Below are 19,588 nucleotides of genomic sequence, written 5' to 3' on the forward strand. Positions count from 1 at the left end.
GGAGCAGAAGTGCATCAACACATGGGCCTCCGTAGGTCCATGCACCCAGCCAAATATGGGGCCCCCTGTAAAGCTCACCATTTCATTATTAACTAAAACTCCCTAAGACTTATGTAATATAATATAAGACTTATATAATATTTAATTATTCTCCTACCAGCAGCTAAATAAAAGAAACACTTTTAAGTTAAAAAGCTCAAAGCAATGAAATGCCTTCATTCCACTCTGAGCCAAAGTGAGGATGTTGATCTCCTGTATAAAAACAAAAAAAAATGGGTATTGGGGAGGGGGTTGAGCGGGAGTGTGGAGCAGCCCCGAATGATTTTGTAGCCCAAGCCCTTAGAATTCTTAATCCGGCTCTTTTGGGAGCAGAGTCTTGGCGGTGGAAGCAGCATCCAAATGAAAGACAAAGCGATAGGATGGTGAGAGGCAATGTGGCCTGGAGCAGGCAGCTTTAACTTGAAATTTTAAGTTATTATTAGGAGGCAGGGAAAACAGGTAGCGATAGCGATGGATGTAGTTGCAGAGCAGTGAAGCTCAGCAGAGAGCAGTTATCTCAGGTGCCATCTTGTGGAAAAAACACAAGCAAGACTCCTAGTGCAGAGACACCAGGACCACATTATTGGCTCAATCTATATGAAATTTGCTATGTATGCTGTGCACTCCTTATTTGGGCATCTCCAGTGTGACACACGGTCACTCCTGCAGCTATAAATTTCTATCACTAGATGGAGCTTCATTTTCTCATACCTATACCTACAGCTGCACTATTCAGGCAGCCTCACAACTCCAGGACACTGCCAACATTCCTAACCTTCCTCCTGGTTAACAGTATGTTTGGAACAGCTAACTACTTACCATTTTCTTCTTCCCTTACTTCACTTTCTACTTCTCAATTTTTTAAGGAAATGATTCATGAAAATCTTCTGAGTGTTTTTCTCTTGATAGATTGATTCCATAGGCTGTTCCTACTACCTCTCCTCCTCCATTTTCTGCTTTCAAAGGCTTTCTGCTCCTTTTAAATGTGTTTTAAAATGCTTTCCCCACTATGATTACCTATTTTTACGCTCTCCTGACTGTTTTTGTCAGCCTGTCAGATTTTCTGTTTTTAGAGCTGGGTCGATGACTTTCTGGGGGTGGCCCGTGTGGTGAGCTTATGGAACATAGGAACAGGAGTAGGCGAATCAGTCCCTTGAGCCCGTTCAATGAGATCATGGCTGATCTGTATCCTAACTCCATCCACCCGCCTTGGCTCCATATTCCTTAATACCCTTGGCTAGCAAAAATCCATCGATCTCAGATTTAAAATTATTAATTGAGCTTGCATCTACTGCATTTTGTGGGAGGGTGTTCCACACTTCTACCACCCTTTGCGTGAAGATGTGTTTCCTAACTTTTCTCCTGAATGGTCTGGCTCTGATTTTAAAGTTATGTCCTCTTGTCCTAGACTCCCCCACCAGCGGAAAAAGTTTCTCTCTGTTCACCCTATCAATTCCTTTCAAAATCCTAAAAACCTCAATCAAATCCCTACTTAACTTTCTATATTCCAAGGAATACAAGCCTAGTTTATGTAATCTCTCCTCATAATCCAACCCTTGGAGCTCTGGTAACATTCTGGTGAATCTGCGCTTCAACCTTCCAAGGCCAATATATCCTATCTAAGGTGCGGTGGCCAGAACCATACAGAATACTGCAGATATGGTCTAACTAGAGCTTTGTATAGCTGTAGAAAAACTTCCTCCCTTTATATCCAACCCTCTAGTTCTAAAAGCTAACATTCCATTAGCCGTTTTGATTATTTTTTGTACCTAACTGCTACATTTTAGTGATCTGTGTACATGGACCCTTAAACCTCTTTGGACCTCCACTGTTCCTAGCTTTTCACCATTTAAAAAATACTTAGATCTATCCTTTCTTGGTCCAAAATGGATGATCACACACTTACCTGCGTTGAAATCCAGCTGCCACAGCTTTGCCCACTCAATTAATCTATCAATGTCTCTTTGTAATTTTATGCTCCCATCTACACTACTTACTATGCCACCAATCTTTGTGTCATCAGCAAACTTGGATATATGGCTCTCTATTGTGTTATCTAAGTCATTAATAAATATAGTGAATAGTTGAGGCCCCAGCACAGACCCTTGTGGGACACCACTAGTCACTTCCTTCCAATTTGACTATATATCCATTATCCCTACTCTGTCTGCTACAGTCTAACCAGTCTCCTAACTAGGTCAATAATTTGCCTTCAATTCAATTTTAGCTAACAGTCTGTTATGTGGAACCTTATCAAATGCCTTCTGGAAGTCCATATAAACTACATCCATTGACATTGCCTGTCTACCACTTTAGTTACTTCCTCAAAAAATTCAATTGGGTTCATTAGACGACCTATCCTTCACATGGATGTTGGCTCTCTCTAATCAGCTCAAATTTCTTTAAGTGCTCAGTCACCCTGTCCTTAATTATAGATTCCAATAACTTCCCCATAACAGATGTTAGACTAACGGGTCTATAATTTCCTGGTTTCTCTCTCTCACCTTTCTTAAATAATGGAGTTACATTTGCAATTTTCCAATCTAAAGGGACAATTCCTGAATCAAGAGAGCTTTGGAAGTTTATGACTAAAGCATCTGCAATTGCCTCACCTACTTCCTTTAAGACCCTGGGTGGAAACCATCAGGTCCTGGAGATTTGTCAGTCTTTAGTGCCATTATTTTTTCTAATACTGTTTTCTTGTTTATGTTAACTTTAGTGAGTTCCAGTCCTTGATTTATTATTAGTTTCCCTGGAATGTCAGGTATATTATCCTCTTCCTCTACTTTGAAGACTGACACAAAGGGGGCGATTTTAGGAGGCAAATGCAGGTGTGTTGGGGGTGGGGGGGCTCCGAAAATCGCGGAAATCCCGTTCGGGTTCGGAAGCCGGCTCCAACCCGTCGACTTTCGAGTTTCCCAGGGACACACCTGTGTGCACGCGGGCGACCCGAAAACGGAAGTCCCGCCGGCGGGATGACAGTTAAAGAGCCAAATGTACCTCATTGAGGTACTTAAGGTACTTTACCTGTTACAGATGAAGTAGTTAGAAAGATTTTTAATTTATCTGGGCGGCTTACCCACCCTTTCTGATTCACGCCTGGTGAAACCAGACGTGAAGGGCCGGATCAGGGAAAAAGAATCTAAATAAATTAAATTAAAAACCATGCAAGGAAGTGAAAACACTAAATGCACCTACCTTTGAAACCTGCTCAGATGTCCGATGTCTCCAGCTCCGATGTCCCCCTCTTCGCCCTCCCGATGTCCCCACCAATGTCCCCCGATGTACCCCGATCTTCCCCCTCCCCTCCGTTCTTCCCCTCTCCCCTCCGTTCTTCCCCTCTTTCCCCCCCCCCATCTTCCCCTCTCACCCCCCTCCCCCCCACCGGTCTTCTTCCGTTCCAGCGCCGGATGACATCTGGCTTTCTCTCTTTCCCAACCACCCCCCCCGGCATTTCAGCTCCTGATGGCAGCCATCCTGTCAATCAGGCTAGCTGCCGGGCGCGAAACCCGGAGAGGATTAACCACTATCAATCAACGTGTGATCGCATCGGAAATGGCAAGTATGATTCATGCGGGTTTGTCATGTGCCCAATCGCTCCCCCGCTGCCATCCCGCCTTCCCACTAATATCAGGGCCAAAGTAATTATTCAATAAGTCTGCCATTTCCTTATTTTATATACCTTCGCTGCATTTTGTTCCATACATTAATTTCTAGCAGAAAATAGTTAGAATGACATCCTTTCACACATACTCCATTGTCCCCCCACCCACACACCCTAGTATGATTACAACTTGAGTACAGAGCCAAGCAACGTCTGGCCTACATGTCCTTACTAATTTTCCTTAGGCCTACTTTTCCCAGCACTGAAAGAAGATAGCACTGATGTTATCACATTAATTATGTGAATTCAAACATTGGCTTAATAAAAACCACCTGTACTGTAGTGATGACAAATTATTATTTAGTAACTCAAGAAAGTCAAGTTAAACCGAAGAGCCTCACATTGTTGCCAACTTTATATTGTTACCATATCAAAGTATCTGAGTTTATTTTGAGATTTTATTAAGTTTCAAGTTTAGTTCATCCGAGAGGGAGCATGCTACAAGGAGAGCCTAGAGAAGGCCTCTGTGCAGATCAGGGAGGCCTGTATAAAGAAATGCATGGTAAAAATGGGGTATTTTAACCAGCATATGGATTGGGAGGGAAATAGGAAAGGGAATAGGGAGCCAAAGTTCTTTGGTCCTCCCCCTACAATCCTGCCATAGCATGGCTCACATCCACCCTATACAGTTTTAATAAAGATAGCAACCTGGCATATTCCTCTTTCCTGGTATCTGTGGCTTTGGTGTAAATGAAGCAAAAAGACACTTTTATCAGTCAACAATCAGCCTCAAATTACTTTCCAGCTTTTTGATGAATTGCAAAAGAAAGCACTTCACCAACTCGCATTTCCCCACGTTAAGCTGAGATTAACTGCATTCAAAAGATTAACCCAAATTGGCCCAAACCAGAGCAAAGAGTTTGGACTACACTTTGGTGCTCACCCCTATTATTATTACGAATGTATAAAATGGCGAACATTATCACATCATCAAAGAGTTTAAGGACCATATTTATGTACCGATGTGTGTTCACTTGCCTTGTAGTATTTACCCACACTGGTGTTGAACTGTGAGCTTCAAAGCATGTGAGCTGCAGGACCAATGTAAAGCCACTAATCATCCAATACATTATTTCATGTATTCATGTGCCTATGGCAACGATAATGCAATCTTTGGTACCTGAATCAAGCATTGGCACCCTGCATTATGGAGCGGTGAGGGCTGTTCAATGCCTGATGTGCAGTGCATATCATAATGCAATGTGGAAGGTTCTGAATACTGACAGTCTGCAGACACATTGTGCACTAGGCTCATTAAGGCCCTGAAACTTAAGTAAATTAGAGATAGGTCCCATAATGCAGCTGGAGCACCTGAATAGCACTCCAGACACTCAGGCCCCTTTCCTCCATGTTGGGTATTTGCTGTTAAAATGGTTTGATTCTTTCCATCCCTTCACTCCTGCCTTCTTCCAGCATGTCATGCGCTGTGTGCTGAGAACATTATTTAAATGAGTTGATCTTGCTTTGTAGTGCGAAGCCAGAAATATTTGTTATAGCCATGCAAAATGCCAAAGGAGCCTCTGCGCCAGACTGCAATATCAGCCGCTATATGTTTATTTGTGTCAAACAGAATGAACAGTGGAGTTCAGTGGAGGCATAGTTTATCCGGCCAGTGATTTCTTATCTGACAATTTGCTTTTGTATAGCCTCACTCTATGACTGCACTAACTGTTATCTGTATAACTCAAAGTACCACTGCACAGTTTGTCATGCTAATCGGCAGTAACTGTACTTTAAACAGGATGATTTTTCATGGCGATAAGAACAAGGTTTTGGTCTATGAAGGAATGGTACATCTATATAGCAGGGTGAGGCTGCATTAGTTAGTAGGCAGAGTCAGGCTGCATTTGAACCTGATGTAGAAGCAAAAACTCACTAACAGAACATGTTTGAGACCCAAACATGGATAAAATTAATGCCTCTAGGGACCACTAATGAGGCTCTTAGAGCTGGCAGTGGATTGGAATGAGGAGTATGCTCAGAGATGTCAGCAGGGAGCCTGATTAATTGTCGGAAAGGTGAGATGGGGGGTAAATTTTAACTGTGAGCCGGGAAGAGAGTGGGTGGGAAGGTAAGTGAGCAGGTCGCGATCTGTGATCCAATGAGGCCAATCAATTGCACTTCCGGATTTCACGCCCAGTAGCCAGCCTGATTGACAAGCTGGCTGGCTGTCGGGCAGGAAGGCCTGCTGTAGCAGGCTGCAGCCGGGAATCGAGGGATGGAGGGAGGGATCATGGGCCAGGGAGAAGATCGGGGGGGCGAGGAAGAAGATCAGGAGGCCGAGGAAGAGATTGGGAGGCCAGGAAAAAGATCGGGGGGGGGGCCGAGGAAGAGATTGGGGGCCAGGAAGAAGACCGGGGGGTCGAGGAAGAGATCGGGGGGCTGGGAAGAAGATCGGAGGTCACTGGAGGTCGAGTGAAGAGTCGAAGGTAGGTGGGGGATCACCATGAGGGGTTGGTCCACCATCGGGAAGGGGGTCCACCATTGGTTGAGGGGGGGGGGGGTCGGCCGGTCGCGGGGTTCCTGTCGGCCAGGTGAGCTTGTTGGGCTTAAATGAAGCACTCCTGCTCATCTGGGCCCACAAGCAGCGCAATAAAGGCACTCACCTCATAGATCCGGCCCTTCCCACCTACTTTCACCTGATGTGAATCAGAAGCGATGGGAATCCCGAACAGGTAAGGTTAAATTTGTTTTATTATTCCAATACACAAAATATTAAGTACTTCAAGTATCTCAGTGAAGTACATTGCCCTTTTAAGTATCAGCCCGCCGGCTTTAAGTGGAGGCTGGACTTCCTGGTGTCAGTTGTCTACAGGCATACAAATCTGCCTGGATTAAACCCAAAAGTAGGCATGTTGGAGCCGGGATACGGTCCAACTCTGAAAATGGAAGATTTTTACTCCCCACCCTCCCCCACCCACCCTTCTTGGGGGTTAAAATTTACCCCAGAGTTTTTAAGAAAGTGAAGTCAGAAGTGGGAATGGTGAGAGAGGAGATGCTTAAGTATAGGGTTAGTTTGGGAAGAGACGGAGGTCATGAAGGTTGGCCAGGGTGTTCTGTGAATAGTCCTAATGTCTAACTAAGGAATTGAATGAACCACAAACACGCTTTGACCTTCTAAGGTTCGCAGTAGAGGTTAAAAATTATTTTAAGGCACATCTGAGTGTACTGCAATAACTCAGAATGTGCTTATTCATTGATCAGCTGAGTCATGGCTGCTGCAGGAGGTCAACCTTCTATAAATGTGAGGTAATTATTAATAGTTGATGAGCACAGCATACCAAGTGTATAGCCATTCAAGCTGGTATGCTAGAGTTAGTGCTTCATTGGGAAATACCCAAGTCATTGAAATCTAAGGAATTGGCATCTACATCTAGTTGTCGAAAGGGAAAAATGATTGAACAAGGATGACTACGGCTTTCTTTATTGAATGTGGAGATGCCGGTGATACATTCAATAAATGCCATTTATTGAATGTATCATTGAATGCCATAAATCATTATTCAAGGGCTATAGTGTGACATGGGGTCAGCCAAATTACACTGCTAGCTCCCGTATTGCTTTCTGCCTAGAGAGGTTGGAGCTTGGTGCCTGCATTCATATATGCAAGTGTGGAGCTCCGCTCATTGGGTTCCAATTGCTGGTTAAATTTTAATGCTGGGAGAGAGCTAGTGGGAATGTCAGCTTTCCACTAACATTGAAAAGATTCAGAATTAAGATTAAGAAGTTCCCAGGTCATCCAATGGAGTTTAAAACAGGGCTTTATACTGGAATGTTGTTGTATGGAGTGGGTGTGAAGCCCAAGCAGTGTCAGACCACCCCCGGAGATGATATCACAGCTCTTGCCTTTAATGTAATCTGCTGTTGGATAGCTACCCAGAGTGCCTTCCTATATTACCTGATTTGTATCAATGTGCACCAGAAACTGCAGAAGAGGTAGTAAAACTGGCCCATGTGAGAGTTATTAGAGGTAGGGTGTGGTAGGTGACACATGAAGGACTTTGATGAAAAAGGTATATGTCTGCAAGACTTTTCAGTGTTTTAACAAATAAAGGGCAACATGAGGTGGTATGTGAGAGTAAGGGGGTGAAGTTGGTCTTTATCAGTCACGCAAAATGGGCTTATAGCGAATCGGCAGCTTGTTTTACACATTGCCCAATTTTTTTCTATTGACGTCAAATGGTGTGGTGTAAAATGGACTGCCGATTCGCTATGAGCCCATTTCGCACGATTGGCAAAGACTAATTTCACCTCACAGGTGTATCAACATAAACTGACATTTATCTTTTGAATAACAGTTGTATTTCTATAGTATTCCTCATATAGAATCATAGAAAGGTTACAGCATGGAAGGAGGCCATTTGGCCCATCAAGTCCTTGCCGGCTCTATGCACAAACAATCCAGCTAGTCCCACTTCCCTGCCCTTTCCCCATAGCCCTGCCAATTTTTTCCTTTCAAGTACTTATCCAGTTCCCTTTTGAAAGCCATGATTGAATCTGCCTCCACCACCCCCTCGGGCAGTGCATTCCAGATCATAACCACTCGCTGTGTAAAAAAGTTTTTCCTCATATTACCTTTGGTTCTTTTGCCACTCACCTTGAATCTATGTTTTCTGGTTCTTGACCCTTCAGCCAATGGGAACAGTTTCTCTCTATCTACTCTGTCCAGACGCTTCATGATTTTGAATACCTCTATCAAATCTCCTCGCAACCTTCTCTGTTCCATGGAGAACAACCCCAGTTTCTCCAGTCTATCCACGTAACTAAAGTCTCTCATCCCTGGAATCATTTTAGTAAATCTCTTCTCCACCCTCTCTAAAGCCTTCACATCTTTCCTAAAATGCGGTGCCCAGAACTGGACACAATTCTCCAGTTGTGGTCAAACCAATTTTTTACAAAGGTTCATCATGACTTCCTTGCTTTTGTACTCTATGAGCCCGATATTACCAGGGAGGCGGGTTGGCAGTGGGGGGGCAATTGGATGCGTGGGTAACCCACCCATTAAAATCCGTCCGTTCCCCACGCAATCGTGAGTAAATTGAAACCACTTACCTTGGCTTCCGGGTCTCCCGTCGGAAAGCTGCGCAGCGGGCGGACTGCGCACCCGCATCACAGGCTGTCAGCTGGAGGAGGCCTATTTAAAGGGGCAGTCCTCCAATGCTGCTCCTGCAGCAAACAGCCAAAATTACAGCATGGAGCAGCTCAGGGAAAAGGCTGTTCCCAAGTTTAATGATGCCTCACTCTTGGTCTTACTGAATGGGGTGAGGAGGAGGAGAGAGATCTTCTACCTGGCAAACAGGAGGAAGTGGACTGCCTCTGCCACCAAGAAGGCCTGGCTCGAGGTGGCAGAGGAGGTCAGCAGCACCAGCAACATATCCCGCACCTGGATACAGTGCAGGAAGCGCTTCAATGACCTAACTAGGTCAGCCAACGTGAGTACACTTACTCATTCTCCTACACTCCATCTTCCACATCACCATCCCCACCCCACAACTCCTTCTGCACTGCCAACACTACTCTACCACATCACTCCTCACACCCATTCAAACCTCATCCTCAACTTACCTACACTTACTCACCTCCCCAGTACTCATTCCACCACTACCACTCAACCCAATCCTCATACAATCTCATGGCTCTGTCTCATACTCACCCTCTGATGCATCTCTTTCACGGTCACCCTCATCCAACCTGCCACTACCTCTGCTGCAGCCACAGGGGATGCATCAAGTAAGAGTGGTAGGAAGCGTAAGGCAAAGGTTTCGTGAACACAAAGGGGATGCACAAGGGTGTTTGACGTTTTGTCGTGTTTTTTATTTATATTTGATTTTGGTTCAACTCACATTAAATATTATATTGTCACCACTACTGCCACGTCTTGGCCATTCTTGACTGGCTTGTGCAATAAGTCCCTTTCATGAGGTTCTCCATGAACACCCACACTTGATGCCACCCATTGGGTCACCCTACAGTGGGTGTATGTGTAGTTGCACGACTATTTTGTGCAGGTGCCTGTGGCGCAGCACTGTGTTTTGGAGCTCCACGTGGTGGAGGTGGACGGCATGCCTGGCGATGCTGGTGATGTTGCTCGTCCTCGGATGAAGTGATGAATGCAGCTATGGCGCCCCTCATCCTGACGGTGTGAGTTTGAGGGGGTCTGCAAAGTAGGTAAATGTATTTGCACAGCAGAGTTTAGGGTATAAATTAATAATTTTGAGTGTAAAGACAAAGGTGTTGCAGCCAAAGCTTTGTCTGATGTGACAGAGTGCCCTGCTGTAATAAATGAGGTTTTCCCCCCAACTGTCAAAAAATCCTTTACATCTCCCACTGGCTGCTGACTGAAACACGTCTGCTCCAACAGGGAGTGTTTCCCACAGCACGGGAAACACACTGAGAAGACTTGAAAATTCCACCCCTGCCAAAATCTTCAGTCAATGAGGTCTGTCAAGGACCTCAACTAGGTAAGTATTTCAATTGTCATCCCGCCGGCTTTAATTGCCGGTGGGAGTCCCGCATGCAGGAGCTGCGCGTGCACCCGATCGCGTCACTGGGGAACCCGGAAGTGGGCGGGTTGGAGCCGGGCTCCGGACCCGCTCCGGGATTCACTGATTTTACGAGCCCCCCTGCCCCCAACACACCCGCTCGGCCATCCTAAAATCAACCGCTATGCCTCTACTTATAAAACCCAGGATCCCATATGCTTTTTTAACTGCTTTCTCAATTTGCCCTGCCATGTTCAACAATTTGTGCACATATACCTCCAGATCTCTCTGTTCCTGTATCCCTGTATTGGAAGACATCTTAAAGCACTTAATAAAGGTAAAAAAATTAAAATAAATAAAGACATGTTTTGGGGAATTTTAATTTTATCCATGTTTGTCTTTACATTCCCATGAATAAATGTTGCTACCTTTTAACGGCAACTTAATTGTCAATAAGGAGGAATAAAATAACTATCATGTACGCGCTTTCATGAGGGATCTCATCAATTGTTTGTCTAATGGATTACGTGGGATTATAATCCATGCAGCTGGCAAAAAAAAACAGAATTTGGGTGCAATTTATTTGAAATTGTATCATTAGTTTGGAGCTAATAGTTCATTTTAAACTTCCATCCCTGCAGAAATTAACAATGGCTACAAGCTGATGGGTGCATAAAAGGATTATGGCGAAATTCATAATTGAGTGAAAGTTAATATCACTGAGCACAATAACATGGCATCCTAATTCCTTAAATGTTGAGTTGTTCGAGGCTTTTAAATTTGATTGAATTGTATTCTCAAAAATCCTCCAGTTTATAAATCTCTAAAGCTTAGCTCTGTCTTTAATGAATATCACTAGCACTTTACAACAAGGTGTATCAACTTGATTTCAGTTAGATTTTTGTATATGTATGTGTGAGTTACTGACTATCTTTTCCCTGTTCCTCTCATTAGCTCTTCCAGGGCACACATCATGCCACAGTAGATAAGAATCTTTTTCGGTCTCTGTTAGTGCCACTTTATTAACTTTCATTAGGGGATCTCAGGAGTGGCCCAGCTGATATCCTCTTACTTTTCATCCTTTTTTATGGGAATCACCAGATCTTTGCACAGCACCTTTATCATGATGCCCCAATGATAGGAAGATGTCAGTTCTATCTCAGACTCCTTAATACTTCACAACTTTTTTAATATAAATACAAATAGCCTTGGACATTCCAGCACTGTGCCAATTACTCCAACACATTGTACATAAGCACACTGGAAATCATAGAATCTTATCGCACAGAAGGAGGCCATTCGGTCCATCGTGCCTGTGCCGGCTCTTTGAAAGAGCTATCAAATTAGTCCCACTCCCCTGTTCTTTCCCCATAGCCCTGCAAATGTTTTCTTTTCAAGTATATATCTAATTCCCTTTTGAAAGTTACGATTGAATTTGCTTTGACCACCTTTTCAGGCAGTGCATTCCAGATCATAATAACTCACTGCATTAAAAAAATTCAAATTCTGCAACATAACTGTTTTTTTGCTAATACTTGATGTTTTTATCAGAAACCACCAATGCAACTCGTGATTTTTTAAAAATCTGCCTGCACTGTTCAATGAGCTTCAACAGCTCCAGCAAAAGGACAAAACCTTGGTGCATCATTTAATTACGTTTCCAAATGCTGCACCTATCTGGTGATTGTTAAGTATAGAATCATAGAAAGGTTATAGCACAGAAGGAGACCATTCGGCCCGTCGAGCACGTGCTGGCTCTCTGCAAGAGCAATCTAGCTAGTTCCATTCCCCCGCACTTTCCCTGTAGCCCTGCAAATTTTTTCCTTTCAAGTACTTATCCAATTCCTTTTTGAAAGCCACGGCTGAATCTGCCTCCACCACCCTTTCAGGCAGTGCATTCCAGATCCTAACCACTTGCTGCATAAAAAAGTTTTTCCTCATGCCGCCTTTGGTTCTTTTGCCCATCACCTTAAATCTATGTCCTTTGGTTCTCGACCCTTCCGCCAATGGGAACAATTTCTCTCTATCTACTCTGTCTATACCCCTCATGATTTTGAATACCTCTATCAAATCTCCTCTCCAACTTCTCTGTTCTAAGGAGAAAAACCCCAGCTTCTCCAGTCTATCCACATAACTAAAGTCCTTCATCTCTGGGACCATTCTAGTAAATCTTTTCTGCACCCTCTCTACGGTCTTCACATCCTTCCTAAGTACAGCGCCCAGAACTGGACACAATACTCCAGCTGTGGCTAAACCAGGGTTTATAAAGGTTCATCATAACCTCCTTGCTTTTGTACTCTATGCCTCTATTTATAAAGCCCAGGATCCCGTGTGCTTTTTTAACTGCTTTCTCAACCTGCCCTGCCACCTTCAACGTCCTGTGCACATATACCTCCAGGTCTCTCTGTTCCTGCATCCCCTTCAGAATTATACCCTTTAGTTTATATTGCCTCTCCTCGTTCTTCCTACCAAAATGTATCACTTTGCACTTCTCTGTGTTAAATTTTATCTGCCACATGTCCGCCCATTGCTCTGGTCTGTCTATGTCCTCTTGAAGTCCATTACTATCCTCCTCAGTGTTCACTACACTTCCAAGATTTGTGTCATCTGCAAATTTGGAAATTGTGCCCTGTACACCCAAGTCCAGGTCATTAATATATTTCAAGAAAAGCAGTGGTCCTAGTACCTACCCCTAGGGAACACCACAGTATATCTTCCTCCAGTCCGAAAAACAACCGTTCACCTCTACTCTCTGTTTCCTTTCACTTAGTCAATTTCGTATCCATGCTGCCACTGCCCCTTTTATTTCATAGGCTTCAACTTTTCTGACAAGCCAATTATATGGCACTTTATCAAATGCCATTTGGAAGTCTATATACACCACATCAACCCTCTCTGTTACCTCATCAAAAAACTCATTCAAGTTAGTTAAATACGATTTGCCTTTAACAAATCCATGTTGGCTTTCCTTAATTAATCCACACTTGTCCAAGTGACTGTTAATTTTGTCCCGGATTATTGTTTCTAAAAGCTTCCCCACCACTGAGGCTAAACTGACTGGCCTGTAGTGGCTGGGTTTATCGTTATACTCTTTTTTGAACAACGGTGTAACATTTGCAATTCTCCAGTCCGCTGGCATCAACCCTGTATCTAAGGAGGATTGGAAGGTTATGGCCAGTACCTCTGCAATTTCCACCCTTACTTCCCTCAGCAACGTAGGATGCATCCCATCCAAACCTGGTGACTTATCTACTTTAAGTAAACCCAGCCTTTCTTGTACCAACTCTTTATCAATTTTTAGCCCATCCAGTATCTCAACTGTGATTTTGGCAGCATCTTCTTCCTTGGTAAAGACAGCTGCAAAGTACTCATTTAGTACCTCAGCCATGCCCTCTGCTTCCACGGGTAGATCTCCTTTATGGTCCCTAATCAGCCCACCCCTCCTCTTCCTACCCGTTTACTTGCCTGTAGAAGACTTTTGGATTCCCTTTTATGTTGGCCGCCAGTCTACTCTCATATTCTCTCTTTGCTCCTCTTCCTTCCTTTTTCACTTCCCCTCTGAATTTTCTATATTCAGCCTGGTTCTTACTTGTAGTATCAACGTGGCATCTGTCGTACGCTCCTTTTTTCTGCTTCATCTCTATCTCTTTCGTCATCCAGGGAGCTCTGGCTTTGGTTGCCCTACCTTGCCTCTTTGTAGGAATGTACTGAACATTTCCTCTGTAAAGGCTGCCCATTGTTCGATTACAATTTTGCCTGCCAATCTTTGATTCCAATTTACCCTGGTCAGATCAGTTCTCAACCTACTGAAATCGGCCCTCCTCCAATTGAGTATTTTTACTCTAGAGTGCTCCTTGTCCTTTTCCATGACTAATCTAAACCTTATGATACTATGATCGCTGTTCCCTAAATGTTCTCCCACTGACACTTGCTCCACTTGACCCACCTCGTTCCCCAGAACCAGATCCAGGAATGTCTCCTTCCTCATTGGGGCAGAAACGTACTGATCAAGGAAGTTCCCCTGAACACACTTCAGAAATTCTTCCCCCTCTCTGCCCTTTACACTATTACTATCCCAGTCTATATTAGGATAATTGAAGTCCCCCATTATCACTACTCTATGGTTCTTGCACCTCTCTGTATTGTTCACTTGTATCTTTCACTTTCAGGATCACTGTCCCTATTCCAGCAGCAGCTGCAATCAACTGATTACATCCGTTTTTAAGAGTTCAGCTATAGGTTTAGGTGCATGACAAAGCTTTAAAGAACAATGAAAGGTATCCACCCAGGCCTGCAAACTGGCCCTTTTATATTACAGGAGTCCAGCCAGCAGACAATGTGCAGTTCTCTCTCCATTGGCTGTGCTCCATAAGTATAAGTGCCTCCACACTTGGGGAATTATAGTAGGATTAAGGGAGCCGGTTTGTGTAAAGGTAGGGAGCTGGTCCCTCGCATTTCTACTGATAGAGCAATGGGGTCTCAGTATCCACAGTGGAATCCAGTGCCACAGGCACCCAACTTTAAAAAAAGGAGAGTGTACAACGAGGCCTCTGTCCCTGAACAGGAGGGAAACAACCAGGCAATATATAAGCATCTCATTATTTTGGTAACAACGTTTTTGTGCATTCTGTGCTCTAAAAAGGACCCCACAGCTCTATGAATCTCAATTGGTTTGCAATTTGTCTCACACTGGGTCCAGCAATTTTTTCTCCTAATAATAGTGAGGTTCATATCTACACAGGCCTTCTCATCAGGAATAACCAGCATGTTTTTGACTTTCATGAGGGACACGCAATCAATTGTGGTGTTCTGCAGAGCATCACTTGAGCATGAATCATCGTGCATGCTAAAAGTAAGCCAATTCTTTCAGTTCCTCAATCAGGATACTGCAGAAGTATATTACGGTGTTTTACTTACTTCATCACATTTTGCATGTGACGTTATGAGCTATTTTCAGTTCTTTATTTAGCGACAGGGAAGGTGAGGGTAAAAGTCATAAATTGCTGAAGTAGACCAGAGAGGAAATTTGTGGTGCAATGAGAACTTGTGAAAACTGCAATGTCAGATAAGGGCACATTGTTGAGTGGAATCCCAGAAGGGTCAATGCTTGGACCCCTCTTGTTTATAATCTACACAAAGGATCTGGGCACTGAAACCAGCTGTAATATGGTCAAATTTGTTGATGAAACAAGAATAGCAATGGAGAATTTAGATGGGTTAGGCAGTTAGACAAACACACAGCAGATGAAATTTAACACTGAGACATTCTTATGTGATGATAACTAGTGCCCCACAAATTTCCTCTCTGGTCTCCTTCAGTATAACACAGTTTGAAAAAGATGTGAGACATAAGTATACATGAATGGAATTGAATTAGCATAGGGAGAGTTCAAAAGGGACCCAGACGTATTAGTAGACTTGTCACTCTAAATATCCAGACAATGTGGTGGAATAGTTAAAAAGGCTAATAGAATTCTAGGATACATAGGCAGATCAGTAGAATATAGAGCTGATTATAGAAAATAACACTCCAGGAGGAGAGCTTTGCCCACGAAGAGTGCACATCAGGTATTGGGGGCGTGCGCCCCCCATGATTTTCTGTCCATAATTTCCATTCCAATATGCTCTTCCAGCTGGGAGCACACAAAATTGATCCTTATGAATCTGCAAAGGTGATGCTAAGACAATGCACTGCCTGATTACATTTAAAATACAGTACCCTAGAATGTACTGCTGAAGATATTAGCAAACAAATGCTTAGTGTGCTTGTATGTCATTGCTCTGTTCACAATTTTAACAGCATTAAGTTCTTTTCCGCCTTAATCACCAAAAGAAAATTCTGGGCTCATACCGCAAAAGGACATATGCATTAGAAAAGGTATAAAAAAGAGCAACAAGATTGATCATAATGCAAAGGTGATGAGCTATGAGAAAAGATTACAGAAGTTGAAGCTTTACAGTATAGAAAGAAAGCAGTTAAACGTTGAAGTATCATAGAATCTTAGAATGATACAGCTCAGAAGGAGGTCATTTGGCCCATTGTGCCTGTGCTGGCTCTTTGAAAGAACTATCCAATTAGTCCCACTCCCCTGCTCTTTCCCCATAGTCCTGCAAATTTCTCCACTTCAAGTATTTATCCAATTCCCTTTTGAAAGATATTACTTAGTCTGCTTCCAGGTCATAAAACTCTCTGTGTAAAAAAAATTTCTCCACACGTCGCTTCTGGTTCTTTTGCCAATTACCTTAAATTTGTGTCCTCTGGTTACCGACCCTTCTGCTACTGGAAACAGTTTCTCCTTATTTACTCTATCAAAACCCTTCATGATTTTGAACACCTCTATCAAATCTCCCCTTAACCTTCTCTACTCTAAGAAGAACAACCCCAGTTTCTCTAGTCTCTCCATGTAACTGAAGTCTTTCATCCCTCGTACCATTCTTGTAAATCTAGTAATTAAATATTAAATGGTATAATTAAGATAAATCCATATTATTACTCTAAAATAAGCCAAGAAAGTAGGACCAAAAGTCATGAATAGAAATTTGCAAAAAACAAATTTAGTATAGAAACTAGAATTGATAAGGTTTGGAATAATCTACCAAGAAAGAAATAGAGATAAAAATCATTTGGGATATCCAAAATACTATTTGACATTACAATGGGAGCGTTAATGTACTATCTTCCATTGACCAAATAGCACTTCATCATCCCTGACTTTTTGATGCTCTTACTCCTAATGATACCACTTGAACATGTGTTACATGCAATCATGACTATCATCATCATATTAATTTGTAAAACTGGATGTTTAGTCCCATACAAATGTGTGATATAAATTAATTTACTGACCTGGAAGTGGTGGCATATGGCAAAATAATTCAATTTGTGACAACAGCAAAGCTGGTAACCCACTTATCTTTGGGGTTCATAAGTTATGTCTATCCTACATCAGAACACTAACCCTTTTATTTTAAATGGGTTAAGGCTTCTGTTAAAATACCTGCCAGAGGAATATCACACAAACTTGTTAAAGATTCATATGATATTATAACCAATAATACCTTGGGATGTCTCAAAGCACTTTGTAGCCAGTTAATTATTTTTGAAGTATAGTCACTGTGGCTATGTAGGCAAACATGGCAGCCAATTTTCACACAGCAAGGTACAACAAACAGCAATGAGGTAAAGAACCAGATAATCTGTTTTTTATTGATGTTGGTTGAGGGATAAATGTTTCCCAGGATACCAGGAGAACTCCCCTGCTCTTCTTTGAATAGTGCCGTGGGATCTTTTAAGTCCCCGAGGATAGACAGGGCCTTGATTTAACGTCTCATGCTCCAAAAGCGCAGCATTCCCTCAGTGCTACACAGTAGTGTCAGCCTAGATTACATACTCAAGTCTCTGGATTGGGGCTTGAACTCCCGTGACCTTCAGAGGTGAGAATGCTGCCACTAATTCAGAAGATAATAATTATGTTATTTCAGGCTACTTAAAAAAATGCCTGTTCAAGGTATTACTGTCACGCTAAAAATTGATTTGGATATACTATAACAATCAAATATATGGAAAGAATTTGCATTTATATAGCACCATATCATATTTTTAAGACGTCTCAAAGTGCTTTACAACCAATGCATTAATTTTGTTCTATATAAGCAAATGCAGCAGCCAATTTGCAAAGAACAGAGTCCGACAAGTAGCAAATAAATGAATGAATGACCAGGGCCGTGAATTTCCTCAGAGCTGGTCTCACTCCGTCACTGTAACTTTGCCAGATGTGCGATGGAAACCTCCTGTATCCATGTAAAAGCTACGGTGGTGGAGCGGGATCATTTCTGAGGAAATTCCTGGCCCAGATAATTTCTTTTGGTGGTATTGGTTGAGGGAGGAATGTTGGTCAGGACACTGGGATAACTCCCTGCTCTTCTTCGAATAGTAGCATGAAATTTCTTGCGGAACAGAAACCCAGAAATCCATTCCCCACTTAAAGCTGATGGGCCAATACTTAAAGGGGTAATGTATCTCATTGCGATAGTTGAGGCAGTTCATTTTTTGTGTATCAGGAATGTAAAATGAATTTAACCTTACCTGTTAGGGTTTACCACCACTTCCGATTCACGTCAGGTGAAAGCAGGTGAGAAGGGTCTGATCCGTGAGGTGTGTGCCTTTATTGCATTGCTTGTGGCCCAGGATGCTTCATCCAGGCCCAACAAGCTCCCCTGGCGTGATCGGACCCCCATGATTGGCTGAGCCCCTCCTCCGATGATGGAGCCCCCCCTATATCCAACCTCCTCCCACCCACCGATGTCCGAGATCCCTCCATATCTCCGATCTTCTGGCGACATCTATCAATCTTCTGGTGATCTGATCACTTCCCGGCCCACAACGTCCGCCACGGCCCACGATCTCTCGCTCCCTTCTCTCTGATTCCTGCTGAACAGCCAGCCAGCCTGTCAATCAGACTGGCTGCTGGGCCTGAAACCCGAAAGTAAAATTTATTTCCCTCATTAAGGTCGCGGTCGCAGATTGCAACCCATCAACTTTACTTCCGAGTTTTGCATCTGATTATCTTCCCCTCCCCCCCCCCCCGCCCCCCCTGCTCCCTCCCTACCTCCATGTAAAAATCATGCCCCATTGCAGTTGTATTACAAAGAATGTACAGCACAGAAACAGGCCATTCGGCCCAACAGGTCCATGCTGGTGTTTATGCTCCATGTGAGCCTCCTCCTACCCTTCTTCATCTAACCCTATCAACATATCCTTCTATTCCTTACTCCCTCATGTGTTTATCTAGCTTCTCCTTAAGTGCATCAACTACTTCCTGTGGTAGCGAGTTCCAGATTCTTACCACTCTCTGGGTGAAGAAGTTTCTCCTGAATTCCCTATTGGATTTGTTAGTGACTATCTTATATTTATGGCCCCTATTTCTGGTCTCCCCGGCAAGTGGAAACATCTTCTCTATGTCTACCCTTTCATAATCTTAAAGACCTCTATCAGGTCACCTCTCAGTCTTCTCTTTTCTGGAGAAAAAAGCCCTAGCCTATTCAATCTTTCCTGATAGGTATAACCTCTCATTTCTGGTAACATCCTAGTAAATCTTTTTTGCACCCCTCTCCAGTGCTTTTATATCCTTTTTATAGTGTGGAGATCAGAACTGTTCGCAGTCCTCCAAGTGTGGTCTAACCAAGGTTCTGTACAAGTTTAGCATAACTTCTCTGCTTTTCAATTCTATCCTACTATAAATGATCCCCAGTGCTTGGTTTGCTATTTTTTTGCTATGGCCCTATTAACCTGCCTCGCTACTTTTAGTGATTTTTGTTTCTGCACCCCTAAATCCCTCTGCTCCTTTACCCTGTTTGGACTCTTATTTTCCAAGGAGTAGGTGGTATTATTCCTACCAAAATG

Source organism: Heptranchias perlo, chromosome 3, assembly GCF_035084215.1.
Source record: "Heptranchias perlo isolate sHepPer1 chromosome 3, sHepPer1.hap1, whole genome shotgun sequence".
Classification (NCBI taxonomy): domain Eukaryota; kingdom Metazoa; phylum Chordata; class Chondrichthyes; order Hexanchiformes; family Hexanchidae; genus Heptranchias; species Heptranchias perlo.